Below are 10,903 nucleotides of genomic sequence, written 5' to 3'. Positions count from 1 at the left end.
CACCAACCTAGTTAAGCGGGAACTCACCGAACACGTAGCAGAAGTACCCGGACAGCACGTGTGTGACGAGGCACCAGCCTAGGTCAGCGGGAACTCACCGAACACGTAGCAGAAGTACCCGGACAGCACTTGGATCGACGAGGCACCAGCCTAGGTCAGCGGGAACTCACCGAACACGTAGCAGAAGTACCCGGAAAACAATTGGTCGACGAGGCACCAGCCTAGGTCAGCGGGAACTCACCGAACATGTAGCAGAAGTACCCGGACAGCTCTTGGTCGACGAGGCACCAGCCTAATTCAGCGGGAACTCACCGAACACGTAGCAGAAGTACCCGGATAGCTCTTGGTTGACGAGGCCCCAGCCTAGGTCAGCGGGAACTCACCGAACACGTAGCAGAAGTACCCGGATAGCACGTGCACGACGAGGCACCAGACGGGCGCCAGCGGCCACGCGTCCACTTCCACCATGCTGGCGACGGGTGTCACGTCGGAAGTGTTGGGCGAGCTCATGATGGGCTGCACCTGGGTGCGGACAGACATCGTCAATCAACTCCAACGCGTCGACCAGGGCCGCCTGCGCTTAGCGTGGACGTTCCCCGAACCACCGTAGCTCTTATATTTGATGCTATTATGTGGTGAGCACTGGCTCCAAACAACGGGTTCTCAGTGGTGATAGTGAACTCCGAACCACTCGGCTAACGACTTGATGCTCACAAACTTGATTCATGCCCGGGGGATGGGTTCGACAGCGTTCACGGCTCCCGTGGATTGGCCCTTAAACACCTTGGTTTTTCCCTTTATTGCTGGGGTTGGATGTGTGCCGAATAATGACTAACAGTGTAACATAATCCTGTTACGAACTGCGACGCGTGCATCCGAGCATAATATACATACATAACATAATTTTCGGATTTTAATCCAATCTTTCTGTAATTATCTTTGACATCGTATCCATAGATTATTTTGTCAATTACACATGAATTTGAAGGCCAGGTAGGAAAACATTTTTGCAACTTGATATCAATTAAGGTACAGTTTTTTTTATAGTGATTATAAAAAGAAAACTTTGCTGTGTTAGAAATAATCACCGAACCGTGCTAAGCAAGTGTGAAAAAGAAGATCCAGCGGACTGGAAGGGACAGGGATAGATTACACTGTTTTCAGAGGCGTAGCCAAGATTTGTGTATGGGAGGGGGGGGGGGGTGTTAAGAAGCATGGCCTCCCCGTATTAAAGCGGGGGGTCCGGTGGTCCTCCCCCGGGAAAATTTGGATTTTAAGGTGTAAAATAGTGCTATTTTAGAATTTTGCTGTTCTTAAATTTAAAAATTGTAATGGTAAAAATTTTATTAATTTTAATAAGAAATTTGATTGAGTGTTGAATAAGAAATTATTTAAAGATTTGATGCTAAGGGGGGGGGGGGTTGAACCCCTAACCCCCCCCCCTGGCAACACCCCTGACTGTTTTGAATACAGCAGTGGTTACAACTTACCTCGTACACATAGACGTGTCTGGGTTTGAAGGACGGGAGGAAGTCTGAGAAAATCAAGGGCACCGACGGGTCCTTGGTGGGCTGTTTCAGGTACACAGCCAGCAACATGGCGCAGAAGAAGCACATCATCTTCCACACGGAGATGTAGATGTACGAGTAGTAGCGATACCGAGGGTCCGTGAGCCTCAGCATGAATGTTCTCAGCGCTTTCAAGTACTCTGCGACAAAATAAATTATATACACACACACACTTATGGTATGAAAGGCCAATACATGTTTCCGTATGCGTGATGAATACAAATTCGACCGACTAACTTCAACTTCAGGTTCATCACGACAAAGTAAGTAGAAAACGTCTGTACGACTTGTGGTCTGGTATACGCCTTTGAAGTTAAGGTTGAACAACATTTTTATTGTAAATACGAGATGTCTTTAATGTGACACTGACCGTCTGGATATGTTTTGATTGAATGAACTTCTACAGCCACAACAAATTTTCTCGTGGGAGCAAAATTATTTCATTTGAAAATCACGACACAAAAAGACGCGAGAAAATAAAGACGTTACTCCCAATCATTTCAAATGAAATAATTATGCTATAGGGCCTACTGATGAAATTTTCCGAATTTGTAGACCAATATCAAATTATAATATAATTCAGACGCTCAGGGTTCCAATTTAAATAATGCATCTATTATTTACAATCTATATATGTCCAACTTCATAGGTTAATTAATACCGGTCTTCGAAATCACTTCAGACCACAAGTCTTAGAAAAGTTTTGAAGATAGTTTGTCGTGATGAACCAGCAGCCGAAATTCTTCGGTCGAATTCCGACTCATCATATATATGAAATTATTATATAAGATTAAAATTCAGAATTGGGAACATGGGAGGAATAGTTAAAAACAAAACAAAAATTCCCTTTTGGCACAGCTTACAGACGTAGGTAGACTTAGAAATGTCTGGAAACGTTCTGGAAACTTCTATAAACTTTGGAAACATTTAAAGAATCCTTTAATATACCGTTTGATAAATTCTGAACTAAGAACGATACTTTTTATTTAAGTTACGTTTGATAAATTTCAAGTAAAAAGTTTATTGTTGATGTTGTCGTTCCTCGACCGCGCAAGTACCCCGCCTGGGTGGATGTACTGTGCAGGACGTACTGTGCTCCGTGTTCCTGGGCAGAGTGACGTAGTTCTCCCACCAGCCGCACGACACCAGCAGCGCGCTGAGCGGCACCAGCCAGGCCCGGCCGCCGGCGGCCAAGGGCCACGCCACCAGCCCCGCCGCCTGGCACAGCAGCGCCGCCGCGTCCGCCGCCATCTTGGGGAGCCCGCTCCACGCCCGCTCGTTCCCGCGGGACAGCAGCCCTGGCGACACCCCGCGCCTCGTCACACGCATCTGGCACATTGTAACATCTTGGTTCTCGGTACACGGCATTCGGTGGGAGTAATTTGTAAACATGGAACGGAAGTCGAATGAACGGTAATGTTTAACCACGGTGCTGCCATCTGTGGATGTCCCAGAAATTTCTAAAAGATGGCGGACCAGTCTGATTCATCCGTATATATAACTTTCGTGAAGATCAAAGAGTTTACACTGCGCATAGTACAAAACTTGGGGTTAAAATTTATAGCTCGCTCACCGAGAAGCGCCGGAACGAAGCACACGCAGTTGGCGAGAGCCCTGCAGTGCTCTCACTAACAGCTACCCCACAGCTGCAGCTCGCTCACCGAGAAGCGCCGGAACGAAGCACACGCAGTTGGCGAGAGCCCTGCAGTGCTCTCACTAACAGCTACCCCACAGCTGCAGCTCGCTCACCAAGAAGCGCCGGCACGAAGCACATGCAGTTGGTGAGCATGGCCCCTTTGACGACGTCCAGGTCGGGCAGCACCACGAACACTAGCAGCGCGAGCCCCGCCGTGTGGCAGGTCTCCATGACGAGCACGGCGAGGAACTCGCCCCAGCCGGGCTTGTCGAACGACTTGAAGAAGCAGATGCGGACGGACCTGAAGAGCGTGCCGAGCTCCGGCACCAGGAAGGCGAAGAAGATCATCCACAGCCAGCTGACTCGCTCTTCGTCCGTCAGCTCCGCCACGAACTGCTTGTTATGGCCTGCGGAGGAGACCCCGTCAGGAGGTGAGCGCTCACAGGCGTGAGACAATGCACAAGTATGCGAGTTGGGACTCTACCTGCAAACGCATGCATTCACAGTATTCCCGGGTCATCAAAAATATATATTCAAGTCAATGGATGGTGTCCTCGTGTTGATAATATGTATAGCCTGATTAATTAAAATTTAGACCTAAAATTCTTCTACGGAAATTCGAGTTCCAAGCTAGCTCCATACATAGGTATCTGACAAATTTGGTTTACATTTCCAGAACAATTATGGTTCCTATGAAATATACTAACCGGTAGATTCTGTATCCCACCATTAGTTCTTTATCCTCAAAGTTGTATATTATTCCAGTCACGGAACGGAAATTCAAACTAAAATACTTAAGAAAGATCAGACGCCATGAAACTTTAATATTCAGTGCCACACGATTCCACTAAATTTAGAAGTAAAAATATTTGTGAAGTAGTATCGGGAGCCAACCACTATGTCGTTTACCATCCACAAACAAAAAAATTGATTTTTGGCCTGATTAAACATTTTATCGGATAGGATCATTTTATTTCTATCAACTGTGCTGGCTAAAAATTTAAGCACAATAAACAAAACATACTTTATTAGTCTTTCTGTGGTGATCGTGGCAGTAATCTGACAGTCAACGAAACGTACTACGTACTTGCCCTGAATGTGTCCATAGACAACCGGGTCCCAACCACATTACCAGGGCGACTATCAATCCCATAACATCTTTCTTGGCTAATCCACCCCTCAAATGTTGCTCACATTCCCATCTGGCGTTGTGCAACTTCCTTTTCTGCACCTATGCCAACTTCCAAAGTTCTCCTAACAGATATTAAAGGTTAATATGCTAATGCCGATCCGTTGGTTGTCGTGAAAGGAAGAAAGGGCACACAACCCACGGCGCGCTCACCAATTTCCTTGTTGCAGAAGGGCACTGTGGTGTTGCTCCTCAGCTGAGACGTCATGAAGAGCAGGCTGCCCTTGGCCGCCACTGCGCCGCACAGCACCACAGAGAAGGTCAGCACATACGCCAACACCTTGGTGACCTTGACGGCGACGTCGAAGCCGTGCTGGTTCACGCTCGAACCCGACTCCTCCGAGGGCGCCACGTCCTTGAAGAGGTCCCAGCTCTTGAGCACCTGCCGCGGCCTCTGCCTGCGGTCGTCACAGCCGTTATTCGTTATTCGTTCTCTACTGAATCATCACTGCATCACTCACTGCATCTCCTGAAGCCTTACCATCTAGTAGCATCTTTACTAAAGCCCATTACTCACTGCGTCTACTGCAGCCTAACCACCTCAAAGCATATTTACTGAAGCCCATCACTCACTGCATCTACTGAAGCCTAACCACTTCAAAGCATCTGTACTGAAGCCCATTACTCACTGCGTCTACTGAAGCTTAACTTCATCGTAGCATCTGTACTGAAGCCCATCACTCACTGCATCTACTGAATCCTAACCCCCTCAAAGCATCTTTACTGAGGCCCATCACACACTGCATCTACTGAAGCCCGCCCATCTCCCAGCCACTTTACTGAAGCCCATTCATTACTCACCCCATCTACTGAAGCCTAGCCACCTCATAGCATCTTTACTGAAGCCCATTACCCACTCCATCTACTGACACCCGTCCATCTCCTAGCCACTTTACTGAATCATGTTATTCACCCATACTCACAGTTTCTTTAATGAGGCCTGTTTATCACTACACTAGCTGCCCGACCCGGCTTCGCACGGCTATACTAATGGAAAACAAATTAAGCCACATCTCCCATTTACAGTAATGGTAAATAAAAAAAATTCAGTGAAAATTTATTACAATGCTGTACAATGTACCGGAGAGAAAATGAATAGCACCGATGGTTTCCCGACTCGTGCACGCAACGTACAACTGATGTACCCGTACTTCGCTACGGCAGTCTACAGGCAGATCACTCTTGCGCCGCTCATTATACATGCCCCTCCTTGTGGGTACGCCACTGCCGCGCGATGCCCGTTGCCATGGAGACGCAGAAGGCATGAACAATGCAAAATCCTGTTCTCATGCAGACAAAGTACCCACTGTTGCCTGGTTTTACCACCCATGGGATCTAATTTTCGGAAAATGTCATCCTGCGTAACATAAGGAACATTACTGTGAAGTTTCAAGTCTGTAAAATATATATACTTGAAAAAAAAGGCAATTTTTTATATTTAAAGTACCCGCAAAATTTCAACGGTGATGAGGACTGCACTAACAATGAAATAGTCGTTGCCATAGAGACGAATGAAGCATCAACAAAGCAACAGCCGTTGCAATGGTGATTTCCTACCAAAAACTGGAAATTTTGATATATTACGCCCCCGAAACTACCCTTGGGATCGGATTTCCGCAGAATCCGTTCTTAGTGAGCGTCTACATCACAAAATGAGTAACTATGCTAAATTTCAAGTCAATCGGGTGTATAGTTTTAGAGATCTCGTGATGAGTGAGTCAGTGAGTGGTATTTCGCTTAATAAACTTCTAGCGCCTGCGGCATTGTCAACACACACTTCGTACGTGTACTGCATGTTGTATCTAACCCCCTCCAACGCATTTGATTCTAAATTGGACTCATAGTAAGGATCCCTAATGTTATTGATAATATAATATATCCTATAGCCTTCCTCGATAAATGTACTATCTAACACTGAAATAATTTTTCAAATCGGACCAGTGGTTCCTGAGATTAGCGCGTTCAAACAAACAAACAAACAAACTCTTGAGCTTTATAATATTAGTATAGATATTACCGAACTAGGTTACTCATTTCCTCTTTACTGAAATACATTACTTACAGCATATTTGGTAAAACATGTTACCCACAGCATCTTTATTGATGTCCGTTACTCATAGAATTATTAAAAAAAAAAAAACTAATTTCTCACAGCATGTTTACTGAAATCTTTACCCATGGCATCTTTACTGAAGTTCGTTACTGAATGTTTACTTAAAACTGTTATTGATCGTAACCTTACTGTAGACCATGGGCGAAAATCTGTATGCTTTACTGGGGGGAGGGGAGGCGTGGTATAACCTTTATTATTCCTATCCCCTCAGAGAAGGGCTTTTAGATTGCAGGGAGGATCTACGCCCTGATGTAGACTATTACTCTCCGCATATTAAATTAAGCTCATTATTTACATAAACATTAATAAACCTTTTGAATCATGGCATTTTTATCAAAGATTTCAATTGTGTAATTGCGGTATCTTAAAGTGCGTTTATTTAATGAGGTGGCAAGATAGCATCTAAATAAAACAAAAAAAATCCTGTAATGTTCCCTACATATAAACTTAATCAGTATAAAATATTAAAAAAGCTTTAGGTTTTTAATGTTAGTGATACTATTCTTTCCTAAAAGTTTAAGCTTTCTACATTGGCAAGAAAATAACCAATGATGGCTGGTATTGCTGCGTTAATCTGCACGCTTAGTATTGAAACAGTTAAAATAATTTTTTTATGCATGCATTTTTCTCTCGACGACTCCGTTAACGGAAATATTAATATCATGATTACTGATATCGTTTTATATTATTATTATACTTAATACACGCTATCGTAAAAAATAAAATGTGACAATTTTACGGTTTTAAAGTTAGTGAAATATTAAAAAGAAATTAATGGTATGATTCAACATGTTCGAGTGACAGTTGGAGTGAGGTACACTCTTAGTTAGATTCTGCTAAATAATAATACGAAAAATCTTTAATTATATATTGTATTTACCTAAACATGTTAGAGTCAATGTTCAAAATAATTTTAAAATTCGTTAAACAGTTGTTTGTCTTTCGGTTGTATTTTAGTTAATGTGACTCGCTCGAAACATTAACAAAGTATACTTTGATTTATGTTGTTATAAGACAAGTTCATCACAAATATGTCAATGTGTGGCAATGAAGACAGCGACGTGTGAAAAAAAATTAACACTCCGAAAGGTTTTCCAGATAAACATTTCTCAACTTGTCACTGAATCAGCATGTTATTTATCTACGAAAAAATATCGTGATTATTATCTAACGAGAGACAAGTTATGATAAAGTATTTTTAACATATTTTGGTATTTTGATGTATCTGGTCAGGAGAAATGAAAATGAGATTAGTTAATAATATATTCCCCAAGTCTGAATGAGACATTTGAATCAGTTAAACAAGTCCTTAATTAACGCCAATGATTCCAAACATTCCTTAAATGTTTTGTAATTTTTTTCGGACGTTTGCATGCTTGCTACTGACGAAGCTTAACGTTTATTTTCGGCAAAAGCTCAGGGCGGACCTTATTTTGCCACGGAGGTAGAAGCCAGTAGTCATTTACACTAATTTATGCACGGCCAGGGCCGGATTTAGAGGTCTAGAGGCCCCCTGACCCCAAATTATTTTCCAAATAAAATGAACATTTTTTTTTTCAGTCGAGTTTTCCAATAAATAATTTATTGTGAAATCAAGAAGATTCACTTAATATTTAAAAAAACATACATAAATATGATCGGAGACAAGAATTATATGAAATTAAATTTTAGTGTTAATGAATATTTCTGTTAATATTTAACAATAGTATAATCATGTATGTACAAAGTACTGTAGGTAAAGGTAAAACAGCGAAAAAAAGAATATCAAAGGATTTGTGGGGGAGGGGACCCTCCGTTCGTGGAGGCCCCGGGGCTTTCGCCCCGGTTGCCCTGCCCTGAATCCGGCCCTGTGCACGGCGCAAGCACACGCACAAACAGCGCACAAACAGCGCACAAACTCACACATTGTCGTAGCTGGAGTCGTCGTCGTCGTCGGAGCTGTTGATCACCGTGTCGCGCATCTGCGTGCGTCGCTCGAGTCACCTGCGAGGAACAGTCACTCACTCGCTCTGGCTCCCGTCGTCCCACTGGCGCCTCACTCGGGTTCCCTCTCCGAACCCGGAGAACGAACACTTGGAGCAGGGCCGGCGCGTCCATACAGGCTTTGAATATATATATATACTGTATAGAAGTCGCGAGTGGATAGGATTTACTCTACGTTTTTCAGAAGCGTATGATGAGCAGCTTGGGAACTTCACCGCTGCAGTGCGCTGCCGTAACGCCCTGTATCGTCTTAGTTGTTATTTACCCGTTAGAGCGCAGCACTGTTGCCCGCTGTCATTCCCCCCGCACCCCTCACCCATCATTCATTGCAGCTCAACGTCGTTCAACGGGAGGGGGAAGGGGTGTTTGAAGAGTTCGACACTTGTCCGCTAGGGACCACCACAAGTCGATGCCCTAGAGATGGTGGCGATTGCGGCGGTGAATTAACCAACTACCTCAAAACCGTATTAGAATTTTTAACCTGGGCTGGCGACTTCTATACAGTATATATATTCAAAGATACAGGCGAACTAGGCAACCGCCTAGGGCGCCAAGTAGCTTGGGGACGGCGCAGCACGACACATAACAGCTCATATAATATGTTTAACGATTATTGAAACTAGGTGAAAATGGATTTTTGTAACAGTTTGGAATGTTCATATTGATATAAGTAATTATTTAAAGTCCACGGTGACCTGTTTAGGATTTGTAATAGTAATAAGTAAAAAAGTATAAAAAAACACAAGCCTGCTTACATTTGATTGTTGACAAAATCTTAGGCTTACGTGGTGTATTTTGAGGCAAGGCAAAATTTTTGGTGGTGTCCGGTGGGGGGGGAGCGACATTAAGGATTTTCGCCTAGGGCGCCAATTTACCTTGCACCGGCCCTGACTTGGAGTAAAGTTTCGGCACATTCGGGCATCTTGGACGTAGGCTTTATGTGGCCACAGTCACTTAGGCTGGTATTACAACACTCAAATATAAGGATTTAGGTGTTGAATATTCTACACTTGTGCCCTAATCGTTTTCCTGGTGCACGATGGGACACGGCCAGTCCCTTGTTTTCAGGTAACGGTTTTCTGTGTCCAGTCTGTTACCGTTCTGTTGCCCAAATTCCGCTTATACGCAGAGCTCATGTTTACGTTAATGGAGGACCCACGTCCGGTGCCATTAACTCGTTAATATTCAATTTCGTGAATATCAGAGGACGTACCAAACGTATTGGTGTGCCAAATGACATTTTATGATATTGAAACCATCCTGGAACAAATTTTGTTTACTTTAATAGTCATAACAACAAATAATTGCACCTTTAAAAGTAATTAAGAAAATTAGAATATACATAATTTAATTCATGCGACGGTGCTGCTATCTCTAGGATTTTTGCCGTAACAATTTTATCGATGGTTGCCAAACGTCCGCTAGAATGCGTTGGAACCAAAGTCTAGCCTCGCACAAGACATGGTTTATTAAAACAGTTGCCTTTCTGTTACCCGACTGGGATTCGGTTTGGACTCGTGCTGGAATACGGCCCGCGAGTTAGTTTACAGTTGTGTCCCAACAAGGCAGTGTGTTTTCCATAAAACATAGTGTTTGACGTGACAAAGTCTAATAAATCTATGAACGCCGGCTGCTGTGTATATGATATGATATGATGCTGAATGATACTCTGAAATAGTTAAACACTGCACGCGCTCTGCCCTCTATCTCGAAAATGGTTCAAAGATATAAAAATTGTTTAAACAAAAGTTGTAGAGAATTTACATATAAAACACAAAATATCCATAACTCTTAAAATTGTACATAGGAAACGAAATATTTGCAATAAATGTGTAATCGATTTTTTGACCTTTGGCCTTGGAATATCTGTAGTCGTGGACACCCTACGATAAGTAGGTTTTCAGACAAGTTTAAGGGTGCCAAAATAAAGGGTTATACAACTTTATAGCTGACTATCATTCAGAGATACTCGCCCTCAATTGACTAAAATTCCTGGACTACGTATCCAGTTGTATTCTAACATAAAATATTAAAATAAAGAAAGGAAATTCATGTTTTGTGGTGCAAAGCTGTATGATTACCAAAATCAGGTTGAGTCTGAATTAAAACAAACTACGGCTGCTCGTCCATCACGACAATATTTTTGAAAACATTTGTACGACTGACTTATGCTCTAAAGTGTTTCTTAAACTGGTTACGTCTTTGAAGTTGATGCTGAACATATTTTTTTTATTGTAAACAGCAGAGAGATTATATAAAATTTAACACATGAGTGTCTTAATTATGTTTAAATGAATGAAGTTCTACAACCGCTACGATTGTTGTGGTTGTAGAAATATTATTTCGTTTAAATAATTGGAGATCGTAACACGTCACAAAAATATGTGAAAAATTTAGGTGTTACCCCCAGTCAC

Source organism: Bacillus rossius (genome assembly GCF_032445375.1).
Source record: "Bacillus rossius redtenbacheri isolate Brsri chromosome 4 unlocalized genomic scaffold, Brsri_v3 Brsri_v3_scf4_2, whole genome shotgun sequence".
In the NCBI taxonomy this organism is placed as follows: domain Eukaryota; kingdom Metazoa; phylum Arthropoda; class Insecta; order Phasmatodea; family Bacillidae; genus Bacillus; species Bacillus rossius.
The sequence above is the reverse complement of the archived record's forward strand: the minus strand, read 5'-3'. Positions refer to the sequence as shown.